Genomic DNA, 21,179 nt, shown 5'->3' with positions numbered 1-21,179 from the left:
AGAGAGCTACACAGACGCGCCTTATATATCTAACACTCCTCCGTGTACCCGCGCTCTTGCTCGGGGCGGTGCCGCCGCCTACGAGCAGAAAAGAGAAGTACTGCTTTATGACACTAACGCGCACCGACAGTGAACGCTTCGGTGGTCTCAGCACTACGACGCCTCGATGCCAGCATTCGAAGGGACGCTGGCATCAAGAAGCACTACCAACGCCACCTAGGTGGCGTTCACCGTACTCAGCACAGCGGAGCGTGGCCTCCGCAATTAGCTCTGAAAATGTTTCTGAAGTTGATCGCGGAGGCTGCAATTACGACGCGCTGTACGCGCTGATTAGACTCGGTGACGATTCAGTTACGTGCTTTGTCTTGCGCGTTGTATTAGTGTGTCAGTTACGTGCTTCGTCTTTCGCGTTGTGCTAGCGTGTGCAGCGTAGTGCAGCTTCCATATGCACGACGGTTGCTCATGGTCATCGACGTTGGTAGTCGTGATGGAGGAGACGTGCCACCAGGCGTCAGCGTGGGTGCATCAACGCCTAAGGGCGCTTTAGCCACAAAACACCAATAGACATTATATATCAATGTGCAATAAACATTACACTACTTCTGTGAAGACACGTTTCACTTTCGTGTTCTATACCGATTCCTATATAAGAGGGATCAACCACCTTTTTTCTTTTGTAGCGATAGCTACATTACGCCAGGTTTTCGCCTCTTCGCCGTCGCCGCACTTTGAGCCGTGGCCGCACTGTGACGTCACACCACGGCCCTTGATTCTCCAACAACTCGGCTCGTCGTGGTCGCCGCGCGGCCACCGCTCCTGCCGTTGGGCGCTCGCCGCGCCCTCTGTGTGACGTAGCCATAGTTGAGGCCGCAGTATGGATGGTGTCTAACTACAAGCGAAGCCAAAGTGCAGCCGGGGGTCTGTAGCTATCGCTACTCGACTAGGTTTAACCAGAGCTAAACCACAGCCATTTTTTTCTTTCACAGATGCATGAAGGATAATGTGTAACGTACGAACTACCGTATTGAAATAGAATGCGAGGAATGAATTCGAGATGAGCTCGCGAATCCGCGCTAGAGTTCCTGCGCAAGTTCAAATATTTGTTCCAATAACTTCGGCTCTTTTCTATGTAATGTATAAATAGTTTCCAGTAAGCGTTGACTTCCAAACCGGTGGTTTGGCTAACTTAATACAGGTGCCATATTGTTTTTTCTGTCTGGTGTGAATAATCTGAGTGTATGATCTATAGGAACGAATGCGCTTCGTAGATATATTGCGTCACTAACAGGGAATGGAATTTAATGCATAACCTATAATGTTACAAACCGTAGGCTTACATCAAAGACGTCCACATATAGACATAGAGAAGAGTGCAACCAAACCAACATTGCCTTTGAATGAATATATTTGCTAAGTCCATTTTCGAATTAAAGAGACTTGGATTACTAAAGTGCACGTTAATCTAATATTTTCCCTTTCTTTCTTTTTTATTTTAGCACTACTGGAAAACTTGGTATGTCTAACTACTGCAATAATAATAATTCGTGTACTGTACTTACAAAATCGTTATTATGAGGGTACAGAAATTTTGGCCTGTACGGGAGGGCAGGTATAACAATTTTGTTTTGCATTCGAGAACCAAAATTCACCTGTGTGCTTTTTATTTGGTTTATGAGAACAGCTAATCCAAAAAGTTAGCCAAATGGTCGTTTAAAAATTGTAAATCAGTGACACATCTTAACAAGACCAAGTGCAATTTCGTGAATATACGTATCTCATTCTTCTAGCAATTGTGTTGTTTCCTTAAAATATAGCTAATATGTTGCATAATGCTACATACAATGAAATATAATAGCCTATAAACTGCCCTTATAAATGTAAATGGCACAAAAACGAAATAAATAACGTTCACGGTCGAGCATACATGTATCTATGAGTAGGCTAAACTGCACATAAATAAAATGAAAATTTGATCAATGAAAACTTCATAATTGCGTGCAATCATTGTTTTACTGTTTGGCGCTTTAATATGAGTGCCTGGCTTTTGTAATGTGTCATTCTTCTTCTGCATATATAGACATCTACTGTCTTCTTACAATTCTGAAATTGACCCTTCCATTTAGGAATACTACCGCCTTGAAAACTTTCAGTGAGCAGACCTCTAATTATTGTTTTAAAACACAAGCTTGAGTCCGGTGATACTTAAGCCAATCTGTATTTATATCACAAGGTCACGCGACCTAGCCAAATCCTAAACAAAGCAGCTACCATGCGTGACCCATTCGGGCGCACTTTCCTCAGTCACGATAAACTTTAAGCTCACGATTTAATGACCTCTCGACTTAATTTATATAAATGATGAGCTCACGATTTCATTTATTTAATTTAACACGAGAACAAGGTGAAAGCTCCTGCTCTCACCTTGTGCTCGTGTTGCTCATTGTCTTCAATTTCCATCTCCCGCATTCACCGTGTTTTCCTGAATTTCATGAGATAGGTCATACACAACTTTCTGCACCTACTTGCAGCAAACTTCAGCTCAAGTTTAAAGCTAGGGACGGAGTTGGAGTCTCTCTGCTCGACGTTGCCCGAAATGGTGAGAACTCAAAATGAAGTCTCATTTATTACGAACGAAAAACTGTCGCCTCCTACACTAGAACTGCGTAACTGGAATTTCGTGCTTTCTGTAATCATTAGGTGTTTATTTAACTTCATCGGCCAATATCACCAGTAAATAAGCATCCTCCTTACTTAAACTAAGCGCGCTCTGAAAGTAACCATCTACAATATTCAAAATTGTATTACTATAAGCAACCTTGCACCCCACCTAACTTTACAGCTTCGAATGTGTGGTTATAAATTTGACGACCATGTTAGGTGGGTTCTTCTTGAATTTTATCACTAAGTGTGCTGTCTGCAGTTCTAATTTTTAGTGCCGATGTATTGCAAAGAAAATAATGTGGACACAATTTTTTTCGAAATTGTGCCAAGGCTAGAACCTCGAGAATCAGCTTTTTAGGGGCGAAGCTCCTTATAGCGGCACCCGTTCGTCACCGTCGTAGTAGGTAGCCACGTCTAGTTTTATGAATTGCTCAATAGATGGCGTTGTGTGTCCGTATATGTATGTATACCCATATGTACATATATATGTATACGTATAGTATAACCGGAAGCCGACTTCCGCTTCCGGTTCCGCTTCCGGTTCCGGAAGCTAGCTTCCGGCTTCCGGAGAACGCTTCCGGCGTTTTATGAAAAAAAAATTCCGAAAGTTGTGTCCGTAGCGCGGAATCGAACCAGGGACCCCTCGCTTCCGAACGCGTGACGCTAACCACTACACCACGAAGCGCACATTGACACACGCACCACGATGGCAATAAATACCCAACATTAACGAAAGGCCGCGTTTCTAGCGCGTTTCTAACGCGTTTGTGCTAGCGCGTTACGGCCCGTGTAAGAAGCTGATGTAAGACGCTGTGGCCTCTCCACCTTACCTTCAACGCGTTTCGAACGCGCTGCCCAAGGCGGTGGCAAGTCAAGTTCAAGTCGAGGAGCGTTTATAAATACGGGGGGTATACTCTCTCAGCAGTCATGTGATGGCGTCGGCAAACGCGGTGCACGTTCCGGCATGTGTAAATGGCTGCGTAAGACGCTGTGGCCGCTCCCCCTTACTAGAGAGTACTGCACGTTTCTAACGCGTTTGTGCTAGCGTCCCCTTAAGCGGGAGATACGATGATTCCCTCCGGAGCTTCGCCCACTCATCATCATTCACCCCGTGGATATGCTGTGATTTTTTGCTATATAATTTTCTACATTCAATTTTCTAATACGATCTGGCACTCGAAAATTTTACATACATGGTAATAGGGTCTCCTGGTAGAATTAGATCATCCACTTATTTATTCATCTACGTCCATGCTCCAGAAGAAGAATTACGTTAGAGGTGTAGGGCGTCACATAATAACAAAGGAGCAAGAAATAAGTTATACGATGTTGTAAATATTAACTGCAACGTACAATCAATAAATACAATATTTTCAATATAACTGAGACTATACAATCGTAAAGTAAAATTCCATCCATAGAAAGCAAGGTTATATATAATAGAACGGTTGCATAATTGGATCAAATGACCAGTTATCTAGACATAGAAACACTTGAACACAAAACTAACCCACAGATTTTAAGATTTCAAGCATGGTATGCTTTTAGCTTCGGTTGTGGGTTACCTTCGTGAGACCTTGAGCAAAAATCCAGCGCCGCTATCCGGGCACTCTAGACGAGAATGGGCGCGAGAACGAAACGAAAACTTGCTAGAGCTTCCGGCTATTGTTATGAGAGAAAACGAGATTATGCAGGCAACCAGTCAAAACTTAAGAAAATGCGGTCTCTGGCACCCAACAAATTGTACAGGACCGCCTTTTATAGGCTAGTTACTGCCCAAACAAGTTAGAAAAAAATATTGTTTCTCATTTCTTCATAATGTTTGTTCACAATGTCAATCAAGCTGTAACTTCTTGTACGCTGAACTTTAATTTGGCATTTCCAATAGCGACGTTCAAAAGACAGATACAGTGCACCATGCACTTGATTGTCATCTTTTGGGGGCTGAGACCGGGTTGCGCGTGTACTTTTCAATGTCAGCGGTCCGTGAGTTCCGCCGCGCGAGTTTTGCGCCGCCTCTTTCCAGAGATGACGCCACGCTGTGTGACCAAGCCGGCAGCGCTAGCGTGCTAGCGGATGGTTGTTTGGCCGAGACGAGACTTTCAACGAGGTTTAGTTCAAAATATATTCGGTTCCATTCAGTAAGCTTTCAGGCCTGCGTCGCGGCAAAGATCTGCTTTGCCGGTAGCCATTTCTTTCTTACAGCTACTCTGGATTACAGGAGAGCCATCATTTTTTTTTTGTCTGGGGTTTGCAGGATCGTTAATGTCAGCGATGTTGTCGGGAAGGACATTTCAATGTTTAGCGGCACGCGGCACAGAAAATGAGGTAAATGCATTGGTCGGACCAAAAATGCGCTGGAAGCTCAGGTGACTGTGCAAGCTCCGAGGTGGACGCGATGGACGAACAAGACGAAAGACAGATAACTGTTAATTATGAATGATATTATGTAGCAGACAAAGCAACGCTACATTCAAGTGCGATTTCAAGGATGGTAGTGACAATGACAACTTTCTGGTATTAGGCTCGAATATGGGTTGTAATCTTTGGCAATGAAGCGTACAGCTCGGTATGAACTATTCTGGTGCTAATAAAGCTTGCTAAGTCACTGTTGGACTTTTCAGCGTATCGCCTCATCGAATTGGCGAGCTGTGTGCGCAAACTGATGGAGAGAATCATCCTCGGGCTCCTGGGATTGTGCAGGGAATATCATGATATCTACAAACATACCACTGCTGGTTCCCGACGTGGCCGCTCATACATTGATAATGTCGTCGGTCTGGCCACCTACGTTGATCACGAAAAAGGATATAAGCGTCTGTGTGCTTTTGTTCCTCAATGTCAAGTAGGGGTACGATAACCTTACACATCGTCATCTTCCCCGCTTTTGAAATGAAGCCTGAGCCATCGGCTGCTTCGCTGAATATATAGCTATCTATCGATATGAAGTTTATTTGTGAGCACCGAAAACCGCCACACTTTACATTACAGCTGTTGTGGCGTGCCCCAGGGTGGCGTGCTAAGCCCTACTTTGTTGAATCTCACCCTTATTGATCTCATTGATCACCTTCCAAGCGCAGTTAAATTATCAGTGCACGCGGTAGACGTCGGCGCTTGAGCGTTTGGAGTAACATGTCTACAGGTGCGCGCGAGCCTTCAGAAAGCTGTCACTACACTTTACCACCGCAATAAAGGTCTGAAAACGTCATCTGCAAAATGGGCACTTGTGTCACTCTCGCGTAAGCCGCTAACGTACTACGTTGTAATAATTATTGTACAAAAATGTCATATGTCCTGTTACACGAACTCTTATATGTCATTTTTGATAGAAATCCGCCAAGTATCGTGAATCAAATAGAAATCGATACATTTCAGTCCCCATCTCCAGTTCCTCGCTTGAAAGACCCGGGGAATGTCCACAAGCACTCTGCTACAACTATATAGGGCGCTTTTTGTTGGCTTTCTGCCGTACAACTCGCCAGAAATAATCGAAGCAAGTAAAAGAAGCCTACATACTATACAAAGTGTTCAGGCCCAGGCGTTCAGAATTTATCTGGGTCTTCCTTAAGGTGTATCAACGGCGGAAACTATGCCAATGGCGGGAGACTACCTCATCAAGACTTGCATTGCAGTTGAAGCACCAAAGGCCCCTTGCCCGGCCATCTCGCTGCCTTCTAACCTATCTACCTGTGGAGAGACCACGTGCCTCATTCCGCCAAACGGTATATATCATATATAAGTCTATGCCATCCTACTCACACCTGCAGCGAAACCTTCACTCTATCTAGGTGGCCATTCAGCCAAAGATCAACAGACAATACGTGGCAAAATCAGATATATCTTTGCCGGCTCTTAGGCAGCTTACGTTACTCCTAATAAATGAGTATTACCGAAACTACACACTTATACACCGACGGCTCCGTCCCGCCAAACCGTTCTACCGCAGCTGTCGTCATACCAGCAAGAGCGATCGCTATCAAGTGAGAAGTTCAAAGCATATCATTTCTGACTTGAAGATTTGAACTCCTCTCTTGCCAACATCAACGGCAGCAGAACTCACAGCGCTTGGCATTGCACTGCACTTTAGTAATAAAAAACAGCATACAAAGGGTCCATTTCCTGCGACTCGAAGGCGGCACTGTATACAGTCTTTACTGTCAGCCTTACGGTGCAGTCCCCATGAACAGTTGGTGTTGGAAATTACACAAGCCATACACCACCTGACCGAGAAAGCTAAAATCATTTTCGTGGCTACTAAGTCACTGTACCATTATCGGCAATGAACGTGTCCATTAAGCTGCTTGTTTAGTCTATCTAGACGACCACCGCCTGTGAATCCCACTACACAGGACAAACACTGCAAGGATAATCCGCATGCACGCACGTCCATGCACTATATTTGGGTGCGAGAACCCATATTTCATCCATACCTAATTATATACTCTGGACTCTACATTAACAATTCAGTGCCACTAAAGCTACCCCAAGGAGTCGCTACTCTTTATGTAGGCTATGGTTGGGTGTCGCGTTTACCAGCGCCTACGCGTTCCGCACATTGATGGCCGACACCACTCTCTGTGGTCATTGCGGCGACGAGGAATCAATCTGCCGTGTTCTGGGCCAGTGCCCGCTGTACTGTACGACCGGCCTCTGTCGGAGGAAAGAGACATCATCGACGGGACTTAACATTGCATTTGAAGTCCGTGCAAGCGTTACAGCACTTTTTGTTATCGACGGGCTGTGTGTACGCCTCTGATTGGAATGCCCTTCATGTCAAATTATGAAGCTCTCTGTCTTTCTCTGTTTCTGTTCTGTTTCAAAGCCCTATTTCCCCCAGCCCAGCACAGGGTAGCAAACCGAGAAAACGCATTTGGTCAAAGTCACTGCCTTTCCTCCGTCTCTTTCAATTTTGCATTCACTGCGTAATCAATATACAAGTGGCTCAAGCGGCCATCCGCTCGGAAATTTTGTGCATATTCGGGGGGTTCTTTCACGCTCGGAAAAACACTTCTACGTAGCACGTATTGAGCAACAAAAAGCTGTATTTGGCGTTTTTTCATGTTGCTCGGCAATATTCTCATTGACACTTGTCCTCTAATTATAATATTTGAAAAGTGGATTATTTAATTAAGACTGGTTATGTAATCAGGAGGAATGGAAAAAAAATATCAGTATCTCCAAGCGACGGCAAAGAACGTTACCTTGGCTCGGTCCAGCTACGTGGCATTTGCATATTTTAAAATTTTGCTGCATGATAGTTGGGGCACCCTGTATAGTGGCACTGGCCTAGCAGACGTCTTCATTAAAAACCTCATTTACGCGTATCGAGGCTGTATTTCAGATGTGAACATCCGAACGCTTCCCCCAAATGCTCGTGCTCTTGACGTTATTTTGTTTATTTCAGTTTTCTTTGTTTCAAAACGGCGCAGGACAAATATAACATTTTCTTTTATAAATCTGTTCGGCATAAAAGGAAACACCTAGTATTAGGCATTCTATCTTACACTACGTAGGGAAGGAACAAGGAAATTCTCATGAACCTGAATAAGGGTATTATGCGTTATAAGTTAGAATATGGTGCAGTAGTCCGTCAGTCTGCATCACCGAACGTATTAAGATGCCGCCTAGGAATGCCGCTTTTTAGTAACAATCAAATGACATCCACTCACTACTTCCCTCTCGGCAATGGCAATGTATTGAGTGCGATGCACCACTCGCGGAAATAAAACGCGCCCAACAAGGACTGATACGTTCCCAATTTCTAGGACTACAGACCGAGTAATCTCTCCCTTAATTTATGCAGATGCTTCAAAAACATTTCCCCCTGTGTTCCTTGCTGCTACGGAGCATCCTTCACAGTACCAGATGTGCTACATTCGCAAATGGACATTTTTAAAGCAGAAGTCCTTGCAATTATGGCCACAGAGAATAATAGTTGGAGAACAAAATTAAAGAGAGCTGTTACATACATGGGCTCTTTGCGTGTAGTAACATCCATAAAATTATTTAAAGAAAATTAAAATGTTATGTTACTGCACTTGCTCCAGTGTACGTCATATGCATATAACCTACATATGCTTCATCATGAAGCAATTAAAGAAAACGAATTTACTGACCAAAAGGCCACATACATTCGTACGGAATTCAGTAATGGCAACATGTCTATTTCAGCTGGTGATTTGAAGCCGTTCTTGTGGACAAAGTTCTGATAGTACTGCCAACGCCAACAAAATGATCAAAGAATAAATGAGTTGCCCAGAGGAAAACCAAAAATAGGGAACATAATACACGGAAACCAAACGAGACTAGCGAAGTGCCCATCCTGGTTCCTTTGTAAGGTAAAAATTGAGCGGAAACTGCCTGGGTGGGTATTGTCCAAGATATGCATTTTAAGGCGATTGGCGTGGTGCGGAATGTGTTAAGCGTGGTGATGATTTATGGCGGGGGGGGGGGGGGGGAGGTTAGGCTTACGGAGCGTGCGTTGTTTGTTTATATGGGCGTGACGAATATGAGCAAAGAGATGGAAATATTTGCATTGCCGAACATGTACATTGTGAATCACACCAACCGCCATATAATGCTACGCATATATTAGGCAGTACCCTTTCAAAGGAGTTTCCGCTTTATTTGTGTGCGCGATACCTGGCGCGGTATATAACCACAGCGTTAATGACGTCATAAGCAGCGAAGGCTGCGTGTGCATTCTCTCGTTCTGGGTCCGCTTTAGTTACATTCGATCCTCACTAGTCGGGTGTTTACCAGGGCGTCCCGTATTGTTTGCTATCCCACTTTTAGTATAGACTTAGGCGTTTCTAGCCAAGGTTTACTGCCCCCTGCCTACGTGCGGCGTATGGGGAACGGCAAACACGGACGGGCTGGTGGAGTATGTTGAATGTTATCGCGGACAATGGGCTGTTTGGCAAACTTCGGATGGCAGCTATCAACCGCGCACAATGGGCTTAAACGACGCATTCTTGCCCTGTATTGGGCAAGGAGTTTTCCAGCCTCGTACGAAATATTTCGACCAACAAGCTGTATAATTCTACGCTATAAAATCTTCTAACTAGTAATGATCCACCCACAGGAGACAGATGCGGAGAAAAAGTTACTGTAACACGCTTTGTGGTAATTCAATGCGTCAGGCAGAAAATCACAAGTGAAGGCATTTCCCTGTCGCTCGCATGAACTGCACTCTGTTCAGACTTGCACAGTAATCAGCGATTTAAACACGTTCCACAGAGCAGGTTGCTGCTGCCGGCACATTTTGTGCCACCAGTGGGCGCCGCGGACACTGTGCTGATGCATTTTTGTGTCACAAGAAGATGGAAGCCATTTTGATGCATTGTGATTACATTTTGCACCCCCGGTGATCACCAAGCGTTCACCGGTGGCAAGGAAAGCGCCGGCCACCATGCGGTCTGAGCATCGCGACTCAATAGCTGAGCACTGTACGTAACAATTACATCTAACCGATTTCTTGTAATCAGTTACCTTTTTTGTGCTTCAATAATTGATTAACTGCTTTTTATTCCTTGGTAAGGCTCATTGTAATTTCATTACATTTTCAGTAACCAATTGCGTTTATCCCATTACATTATTCACGAGACAAGCTGTAACAGGCGCCGCAACTCTGAGAACTTCAATGTGGTTGGACAACACGAGAACGCCCGCAGTCATGCCAGGCACACCCTCCTGGGTGCCACCCCCATGTTCAGACAAACAAACCGAGCCGCTCAGTATTTGTTTCCTCACCTTAACTTTCCAACAAATATCGTCCGACGAAATAAACGGCTTCTGCTATGGTTTGATAGCGATGGCCCCTACGGACGTTGATACAAGGAAATCATCTACGGATCATTATTTCGGCTTTTAATTGGTCCTGTCGACAGCAGCTTCTCCAAGCTCCCGCAACATGAAACGCTGCGCTCCACAGAGGACCACTTTTGCTCGCGTAGTAGCCACAATCTTGCGCGAGAGGTGTTAATGCACTAGAACACCACCATAGACTTCAGCGCACACGCTAGGTGATATTTCAGTGTCGCTGTTATACTCATCACACAAAGACAAAGGAAGACGACCAATAGAAAGTCTGAGTTTCTCTGATAGGCGAAGCATCGATTGCGATAGCAAATTAGCAGACAGCTATATGAAGCAAGTATAGTAGCTTTATCGGCGGTATAAGCTTGCAAACATTCCCTTACTAAATTAATAAGCAAGGTGTCAAACGCGCACACGTAAACATGAACACATTTCGCCCGATGACCGCGGAAACGCTGTCCAAGCGCTGGAGTGAGGTAGTGCGGCGGTCGATGGCATTTTAATAATTGCTTAATTATTTCCACACGGCTGAAGGTAGTCACTGTTAGTCAATTACATTTTTGAATAAGGTAATTGTAATTGTAATCGGAAACTTCTTTTTATTGCGATAGCAATTATATGGACACTCCAAAGCAGATTTCTGCCGTCGCCGTCGCCGTCGCCGTTGCCGTCGCCGTCGCCGTCGCCGTGAGGTTCCGTATGACGTCAATGAAGATGAAATCGTCGCCGCGCGCCGCCGAACGCTGTATGTGCGAGTGAAAGGGCGCGAGGGACGCGCGCTTTCACGGGGAGTGAACGCACGGCGGAGAACAAACGCGCGTTCTGTGCCGTGCTCCATTAAGGGCTGCAGAAGTAGGCGTCTCTTTCCTCCTTTACAATCACCATATATGTAGATCAATCGCGCCTTCTTCTGATGCACGAAAGGCCGTGGCGGGGGGGGGGAGGGGGGGGGAAGGGAGCGGACGTTTAGCTGCGGCACCAAGTGCCTATTTATATCAGACGCTCCGTCAACAGTCACCAACGCCGCACGCATTTTGTGCGAACGCGGGCAAAACGCCGACGGCGTCGACAACAGTTCTGCGTGTTGCCGGTGCTGCTGCATGTCCAAGTTTATACAGCTGATAAAGCTACTATCATTACTCCGTATAGCTCTCTACAAATTTGCTATCGCAATTGATGCTTCGCCTTTCAAGCGAAACTGCGACAACTTTTTTTTGTGCTGAAGAAGTCTGATTTTGTTACAGCCGGCGGTATTCCATGTGATTTTTTTTTAAGTCAACATCGCCTTTCGTATTCTTGAGTGATCTCGCCATTCCAAACCACTTACCATACTTTATAAACCAGGCAGCCGTGCTTTCGGTGTAAGGTATAACCTGCCTATTAAGTTCTAAATGTCGGTCTGCCGACGCCTGCTTAAGAAGGGGTATTGTTAATGTTAAACCGTAGTCCGGTGCTCCTCTATTATGATTTTCCTAATGTCATCATTTGAGCAAAGCTCTGTATTCTATCGTTCACACCACTGCTTCACACTTCAATCAAAATGTTATTATATTTCATGTTTTCTAATGGTTCTTCACACCTTCAACTGTTCAAGAACCGAAGATGGCAGATGAAAAATTTGAAGGCCATTCCACCCTCCGAAGGTTGATGATGAGAGGAGCTTTAAACGTAGTGGTAAGAAAATTTGTGGTAAAGACTTCATTGCGTCACTCACTCTCACTTATTAACGATGGTCACAATGGCTAGGTGGTCGCTGTCATATACACTGATCGGTATACTCTGCAAGTGCAGACCCATTCTTTGATAATGTCAACTCGATGCACGTACGTCGCTGGGTGGTCGGTTGGGTCGGATCGGTGTAGCATCGCAAGCGACATGTCTTGAACGCGAAACGCGTAAGCCACTCCCTTTTCGGTTCCGGCACATCCACATTGAAATAACCGAAAACGACCAGAGGGGTAGTATCATCGCAACTAACCCACGCAAAGTGAGTAGCCACGAACCTTTCCATATCTTATTTCGACATCGAAGAGACTTTTGCGTCTCTTCGCCGCATTCTCTGATTCGCGACACGCGCCGTCCCGTCTGGCCTGCCGCTTACAGTTGGCCTCTCGGGCACGATTTTCGGTGATGTACTGCTCGCTGCACTTTGATGATTGCTTGTAGCCTTTTCCTTGGGGTGTATGAGCAATTGCATATTTTGCTTGCTTAGGGCGATGTAAGCCATTGATGATGATAGTTTTTGTGTGCGGACACGAAAGTTCTAGGGTACCCTAGCCACATATGGCTCCGCTGTAAGAACCGCCGAATCAGGAGAAGCCAGAAGAAGACAAGGAAGAACTGTGGGAGGCCATACTGTCTTGCCCAGGGCTGGATGACCAGCGAAAGTTGGTGGACCGTGCCAGGGTGCCAGCGAGAATCCCCGGATTTCTGCAATGAGAAAGCCCCCCACCTGAGGGCGAAGAGAGATCTTTCGCTCCATCTATAGTTCAGAAATAGACGTTTATTGCTCTCTCTCTCTCTCACTCACTTACAAACTTTTTGAATCCCTCCGTCCCAATGTGTCACAAGTGTGTAATTTTCGTTTGGATTGTTCCGGCACTTTTATCGCTATTGTGGCCCTTGGGTGACAAAATAAACAGATATCTCATAATACATTGCTCCCTGGACATCAGTTATGGTTCGTAAACCGAACAGTTCGTTACGTTATATAATAAAATCACTCATCAGTAAGATTACGCATGGAAAGGCTCACACGCAACCTCCAAGAAGAAGGGCCACCCTTTTCTCTTGATCTTCATCATCATCAGATTGTATTTAGGTCCACTGCCGGACGAAGGCCTCTGCCTACGATTTCTAATTACCCCTGTCTTGCGCTAGCTGATTCAAACTTGCATCTGCACATTTCCTAGCTTCATCACCCCACCTAGTTTTCTGTTGTCCGCGACTGCACATCCCTTCTCTTCGTATCCATTCTGTAACTCTAATGGTCCGCCGGTTATTCACCCTACGCATTACATGGCCGGTCCAGCTCCATTTTTTTCGTTTATTGTCAATTAGAATATCGTCTATCCCCGTTTGCTCTTTGATCCATACCGCTCTCTTTCGGTCTGTTAACGTTAGGCCTAACATTTTTTTTCATTCCGTCACTATTTGTGCGGTCCTTAACTTGTTTTCGAGCTTCTTTGTTAACCTCCACGTTTCTGCCTCATATGTAAGCACCGGTAGAATACAATGATTGTGCACTTTCCTTTTCAACGACAGTGTTATCTCTTTATGTGATAGTGTATTTCACGCACTCTTCGGACTGGACTGGAAAAGTGAATGCTTTCGCTTACTTGCAGGTACCAGCCCACTTTCCCCGAAATTGGATCCCACCTACACTGTTATCTTCGTAACAAGTAGCTGCATTATACTACGTGACGACAAAACGGCGTACAGTGGTAAGCCGTATCCAAGTGTTTCGATGGTTGCGGACTTCGAAATGCTTTCTGCCAAATTGCATTTATCTACAGCACAGTGCCTCTACATTTATAGTTTGTACCTAATTTTTCGAAACGTAAACGTTTCGGCTAGTTGGTACGTCAACAAAAAGGCTAACCTTGCGCATTACGTGCGGGACGGAATGAAAGACACGGACAGCACGAGCGGTAACTTACACCTAAAATTACAAGGAAGCCTTCCGTTCCTGGCGTGCCATTGCGCACGCGGAAAAAGAACCACAGTGACATTAAAAATAACAATGCACAAGGCAATGCAAACATAGAAATAACCTTTTCTTTTCGGTGGTTGCCAAAAACCCTCTGCAAAACAAAGGGGCCCACTGAATGAGGAACGAGCACGATTGCAAAAGTAGACCGTTTGGCACTTTAACCTAAGTTACGTCTGTAAGCTTTGTAAAGAGTGAGTAGATGCAACTTGTTAATTTGGTTACGTCATTACTGCACATTAGTGCTCGTACACAGTTTGCAGCTCGCACATTACATTTCATGCACTCCACTGCGGCTGCGTACCTCGTAGAGCCTAGCTGAAACTTTTTCTTTTCGGGGAGGGCTGTTTTCCAGCATTATAAAAACACTAGAAAAAGAACTAATAAATACGAATGCAAACCGGCATCATGCAGAATGTCCGGCAGGGCTCTGTAATTACGGTTACAGCAGTTTTGCCAATGCCACTTCAAGGTGCCCCCAAGGTCCCCATCAAGGCCATCACCAAGATAGACACTTGAGGCTTCCGCCTTAATAAACGGTTTAGAGGACGATGCAGTCCCGAAGCCATCGATAACTTTAATCTTCCTCTCCAACGTAAGCGCATTCTGTGGCCGTTGTTGCTATGCCATCTTAAACGCTATGTAAACTCACAGCTTACCGAAATTGCCAACACCTGCCGCGGTGGCTTAGCGGCTATGGTGTTGCGCTGCTAAACACATGGTCGCGGTATCGAATCCCCACCACGGCGGCAGCATTTCGATGGGGGCGAAATGCAAAAACGCCCCTGTCCTCTGTATTGGGGACAAGTTAAAAGACCCCTGGTGGTCAAAATTATTCCGGTTCCCCACTACGGCATGCCTCTTTATCAAATTGAGGTTTTGTCACTTACAACCCCGCAATTCAAAAAATTGCCAACGTAAATATATATCGATAGATTAATCGCATTGAACCAAAGCTTGCACTATTGAAATTGAGTGTGAACCACCTCACAAATCATGAACCTGAGCGGACTGTTTTGAGCATGAAATGTCAGACAGTTTCAACAAAGGGCATGGAGATAAATTCTCTTCCACGGAGGTTGCCTTCCCTATCCACACGGTTGTCAAGAATGCTTGACACCCTTCAAGATAATTGTGTGAAACGATTTCAAAGGCGTCTGGCTAAGCTTGTCTCAATTGCGGCAAAACTGGTGCATGGGCTTTAAAAAGTATGTTTTCTTTACAGGCTTCATTGAGCCTCCAATGTACAAATTCGCGTGGTATTTATGTATTTAATAATCAGTCCTTATCGAATGATTTACGATTTTGTCATGCACAATAGAAATGAAGTTTTAGGAAGGATAGAGGGACAAATTCATGCAATATTTTAGAGGTGTACTATTAGTAATTTTCGACATTAAATCAAATAGGAATCTAAAAGCTCCCGAAGCGAATCAAATCAGATATTTCAACTTTCACTCTCACTGTGAATCTTCACATCCGAGCTATTCACAACGTTAGAAAGTTTCTGTCTTTACACTGCACGGTATCAAGCATTGTTTATATAATGCACTAAAGAAGATTAGGAACGATTAGACAGTGTTTTAGCATAGTCAAGACCCATCGATGGGTGCGAAAGATAGTAGTAAAGCGTAAACACCTGGCTTCCTTGGTGATATATCAAATATAGCGTGCTCCACTACGTAACTTGTTATGTTTTATATCTACTATGGCCGTCCGTAACACATTTCTCACCCAGTAGGATATCTTAAGTATTGAAAAATTATTTTAAAGTACTCACATTAACGAAAAGTGATCATTGCATTCGAAAAACGAATTGTACAGGGCAATGTTTCATTCGTTATTTGAACATTTCGAATACTGGAACATCCCTACATTATTTCTGCAACGCCATTTGTTCCTTAGTCAACTGCACCATAATTTTATTCGTTTTGTTTCTTTTCAGAAAAACCCATTTTTTTCATGTGGCAATTACAAGATAACTGGGATGAGGACTATCTGGACTGTTTAAGCGTTTACGACTTCATATCCAAGCGGCATGGTTTTGATTCTCGGTCGGAATGCGGCGATTGCTGCGACAGCATGCCTCAAGTAATGCACCGGGTGCCACCCGGATGTGGCTTAGACCTAAGTGACATTATTTTACCGTGACTCAGGAATACAACTCATGATGGAATGCTATAGAGCACAGGGTTTATGGTTTTCCGAGGCACACCCAAAAAGCCGACTGAAATGAATGAACGTTTTTCGAATTGTTCTCATTCAAATGCGATCACATTAACCAGCGCGACGACACTGTAGTGAATAAAGTTGTTACCAGTGTTTTCATTCAAAAGTATATGTATTCCGCACAGTTACGATTATGTAGGAGGAATGCTTGCAGCGAGCTACTTTTAGCGACCTTGTATATGTTATTCGAAATTGCTAAGGCCGGTAATTCTTTCTCGCATGTATCTCACCTCTATTTATTCTCGTCAAATTAAGACCTGCTTGTCACAAATGTAAGACAGCTTATATCAAGTGCTACCGCCCACTACGACGATCCCACCATAGAACAGGCAAAGAATAAGGTGTGGCATGGGTGACATCGACAGTTCCCTTACAAAAATAAGTTTAGAGTGTCTATTGACACTTTTCGCGGATAAATTAGTTCTAGAGAAACGAGATGGGGCTTTCGGTGGTGCGCCGCACGTGGCCTCAGCGACAGCACAAGAATGCGAAACCATTACCGCTTCTGCCTTGCTTCTGTGCGATCAGCTGTCGGAAATGCAACTGAGATTTAGCTAACGCACTGTGCTCCAATCATGCTGGACTGAATCGTGTGGATTGAATACCTGTGCTGTAGTTGGCTGCAAAAATAGTGACTGACATACTAAGGAATGAAATGAATTTGTGTGGCCACATTCGCGGACCGCTGCTGCACCTGTCTGTACGTGTTACCGAAACTTCGACATATACGGCTTTCCTCAAGGACACAGAAACTTGCTCTTCGGCCAGCGCTGTACCGCTAACCTTCATAGAAAAGGCTTCAGTCCTGGGACGTCAGCAAGAGTGAGTACCATTCATCAAACAATGACAAAGGGAGTAGCGCCGCTTCCTAACATGGTAACTTCAACGCACAGTATTTACACATATCTACCCCAACTGGCACGGGAGCTTTGCCTACTTTATCGCCAACGTTTCAAGAATAAGTTAAAGGGTGCACGCTTGAATATATGCACGCTATAGACGCACAATTGCTGACGGACAACACCGATAGTGCACGAGTGGTCGAAGCTGATTGGTTCGTGACAGCCCACAAGAAGTAGGTGAGTTATTAGCGATAATACATCTTTGCTACAAGGTATTACAATGCACTAAACAGGGTGACCTGACAGCAGGTCACCCTCAGATCGGATGTCCCGGTGGCGGAGGAGCCTACTGTGTTTCAGAACGACAGGAGCATTCTTTGTGTGTTCCCTGCTGGGAGTCTACTTTGCGGGTACCTGCCAGGGTGACGACTGGGGCTGATGCTGTTAACAAAGAGGCAATGACAACCGTGAAGGCTCAGCTCATCAAGCCCACCACCACAGTTGACTTCGGGAATGACCCTTGCCTCGTGATTACCTCGTATACGGGGGAAAATGGGCAACACCGGAGGGGTTCTGGCAAGATGATGTGACCCCAGGCGCAGTGTATAGTATGAACAGTTGGAAGCGTCTGATTGGGCGGAACCAGGTTCACAAAATCCCTTAAGTAAGACCCTGGGAAAACGGAACAGTTTTAAACGCACATCTTTGGTGCAGGCCAAAGAGATGAGAGGGTGAAAGGACGTGTATGGCATTCCTGCATGGAGTTGGTGCCCGTATTGCTGGAACCACCTTAGCTGTAAAAATCTAAATAAACCTCTCCCCCTTTCCTTCAATTTGCCAAACTCAACTATTCACCAGCAACGCGCGAGTCCGACGCGATTCTATAACACCTACCTCCCTGTGGTGTTATACATTCCATGTATGACATTCTATAACATACATTTATACATTCCATGTATAACACCGCAGGTTGGGCCAACTTGAATTTGGGGGGTGGGCCAACAGAAGATTTGGTTTGGGCCAACTTAAAACTTGCGGGTCGGTCAACATGAAACTTGGGGTGGGCCAACTGAAATTGGTGGTGGGCCAGCATGAAATTTGCAAGTGTGCCAATTTGAAATGTGGGTATGGACCAACTTAAAATTCGGACATTGGCCGACTTATTTTGTGATGGGCCAACTTCAAATTTTTGGGTGTACCAACTTGCTATTGGGGATGGGCAAACTTAAAATTTGTGGGCGGGCTAACTTGATATACTGGGGTAGGCCAACCTGAAATTTAGGGCTGGGCCGACTTAAATTTGGCGGTTGGCCAACTGAAATTTATGGGTGGTCAACTTCAAACTCGGCACTTGGCCAACTTAAACTTGGTGATGGCCCAACTTGAAGTTCGGGGGTGCGTCAACTTTAATTTGGGGGTGGGTGTAGTAACGTTTGGGGGTATTCTTACCATACTCGGACCACGCCAGTGGAGTTCCTGCATTTTTTGTTTGGGGCTGGATGTACCTCTAAACATTGAAAAGCTGCTATCCCTATTGAGATAAAAATCTGTTTCTTGATATTTCATAGATCATAGAGAACAATCTACTGGGCATTCAGCTGTAGCTCTTCGATACATCTTTACTGCGATAGCAATTGTACGAACAATCCAAGCTAATTTCTTTCGTCACTGTCGCCATCGGCGTCGCCGTAAGCTACCGTATTTGAGTTGAGCGAAAATACCGAAAAATGACAAGTACATTAGAAGAGGGGCATACATTAGTGCTTTCTCACATTCTTTCTTTCCCTCAACCCTTTCTCATTTCCTGTTATTTTGCTCTGTTTCTACTAAAGTCATGAATCAACCAGCCCTTATACAGTCTGAATGATTCAACTGCTTTTTTCCGCATTGGGATGGAACTAACAGTTTTATTAATAACCTCAGTTTAAACCCCATTTCTCATCTTTCATTTGAATTGTTTGCGTCTGCGTTTTACCGCGGCCTAAGATATTTAACGCATTTCGCCCAATGTTTTCGCCTTCAGGTTTCCACACCACCGCACTGAACAAGTGCCTCATTTCAGGCGCACTGTGAAGGCTTTCGGACACGCTTAAGTTTCCTCCACATTCTGGGGTTATTTGTCACATTATACTGATGTCAGCTGTAATTTGATGATCGATTATGTCACATTATGTGACATAACAAAAAAAGAGTTTCAACTCTGTGCAGCTGAAATCGTGGTACTTACTTTCAGTTATGCCCCAGCCGGCAATTACAAGACTCTTGCCTGCAATGTCCATTTTGTCTGTTGGCAGGCACACTGCCTTTATATATCTGTTGAATTCCAAATCAACTGGCAGCTGTTGAATGTAATGTTTAGTAGGCATCAGTTGTAAACAAACCAAACATAATCTCAAAGGATAATCTCAACGTAATCAGCATAATGTGACATAATCTCTACACTCCGATTATGTCACACCGCTTCAACCGATCATCAAATTTAGAGCTGAAGCCACGTCAATTCTAATGTACTGGTGTGCTGCTCAGAACTATTTTTTGTAGCATATAGGCCTCTGAGGAAACTATGTTCAACGCACATCTGTGTGCCAATATAACAGTCTGGCTGCTGTTTAAGAACCAAGTTTTGTTAAGTTTTAGCTGGCTCAATATTAGTTATATTCGCCTATAATGGTGAATTCTGACTTAACAGGCTGTGTTTTGTCCCTAGAAAATGTACCTAATTATTCAATCAAAGCGGTCCCTTTTTTAATAATATCAGATCTTGCAGCAGCCACAGCTATCAAGTTAGTGCTTTCAAGATTGTCAATGGTGTTTACTTTCCAAAAGAAAAAATAGAAGTTCATTGAGTAGCGGCAAGGCCGTTAGTGTCCATACAAACAAACATTCAAAGTTGTAACATGTAGTTAGCATGACTTGCCGTATGAACCAACTTCAAAACATGCTCCATCTCGAACAACCGCAAGCTGACCAGAGCAACTGGGAAACAAGCCGTCAGATTGTAACGCCCGTTAAGCATTCATTTGATGCCCACTCGTGAGCTCATCGAATGTACTCGCTGCAAAATATGCGATAAACTGATTAAGTGGTAAATGACGTGATTGGACTCGAGTATGAACGACGATGAGTACCGGTGACTTTGAGTGGTCGTTAATGTGAGGAGTCAGTGACGGCTAACGTGAGCATCATCAAAATAAACTTGGGAGACGCTTAAGTTTCGCCTTTCTTGACAAAACGTCGTTTTGTGCATTGAAGCACAAAAGTAACTGGAACGCCATGCAACTTCGTTGCTCGGGAATAAATGAAGGTGGATCCGCCTTGCGCACTCCACGTCTAGAATTAGTAAAATGCAATATGGGTCAGAAGGTAAATAGTTAGATGCTTCATTAGTGAATGCTTGCTAATTAGTCGCTTATGCATTACAATTTTTTGCAAGTAATGTCCGCCTTCTTGAGTACACCAGCTCATGAAGTTGAATTCGGCTATCTGCCACAGAACCTTTAAAACTATTTGCAAGTGTTGGCTTAAACACCGGGTATAGAGACCAATGAGTGCGAACTTTATGGAAGGCCAGAGATGCAATGAAGCTGTTGAGATTCATGGAGGGCTGAATCAAGTATTCCCTCTTTCCGCATTATTGCTCAATCTGTATGTTAAGGGGATAGAAAGACGACTGAAAGACAGTGGATTACGTTTTGATCTATCTTACACCTGTAATGGGCAAGTGATGCAACAGAAGATCCCTAAGCTGATTTATCAAAACGACATAGTGCTACCAGCGGACAATGCAAGATATTTACAGAGACTTGCGGATATGGGCGGCAATGCAACGGCAAAGCTAAAGCTTAAGTATAGCACAAAGAAATCGGGACTTATAACATTTCATCAAGACACGAGCGATGACGTGGTACCAAATCAACAGC

At 44.5% G+C, this 21,179-nt stretch overlaps 1 long non-coding RNA gene across 1 annotated transcript; it reads left to right on the top strand.

The window, feature by feature from the left end:
• The first annotated feature begins 2,527 nt into the window (after window positions 1-2,527).
• Window positions 2,528-16,498, top strand: LOC125940235 (uncharacterized). The gene is made up of 3 exons (XR_007463458.1): window positions 2,528-2,596; window positions 13,824-13,922; window positions 16,134-16,498. It is a non-coding gene; the product is annotated as an uncharacterized LOC125940235 (long non-coding RNA).
• Window positions 16,499-21,179: the final 4,681 nt, after the last annotated feature.

Source organism: Dermacentor silvarum, chromosome 9, assembly GCF_013339745.2.
Source record: "Dermacentor silvarum isolate Dsil-2018 chromosome 9, BIME_Dsil_1.4, whole genome shotgun sequence".
NCBI classification, from domain to species: domain Eukaryota; kingdom Metazoa; phylum Arthropoda; class Arachnida; order Ixodida; family Ixodidae; genus Dermacentor; species Dermacentor silvarum.
The sequence above is the reverse complement of the archived record's forward strand: the minus strand, read 5'-3'. Positions and strand labels throughout refer to the sequence as shown.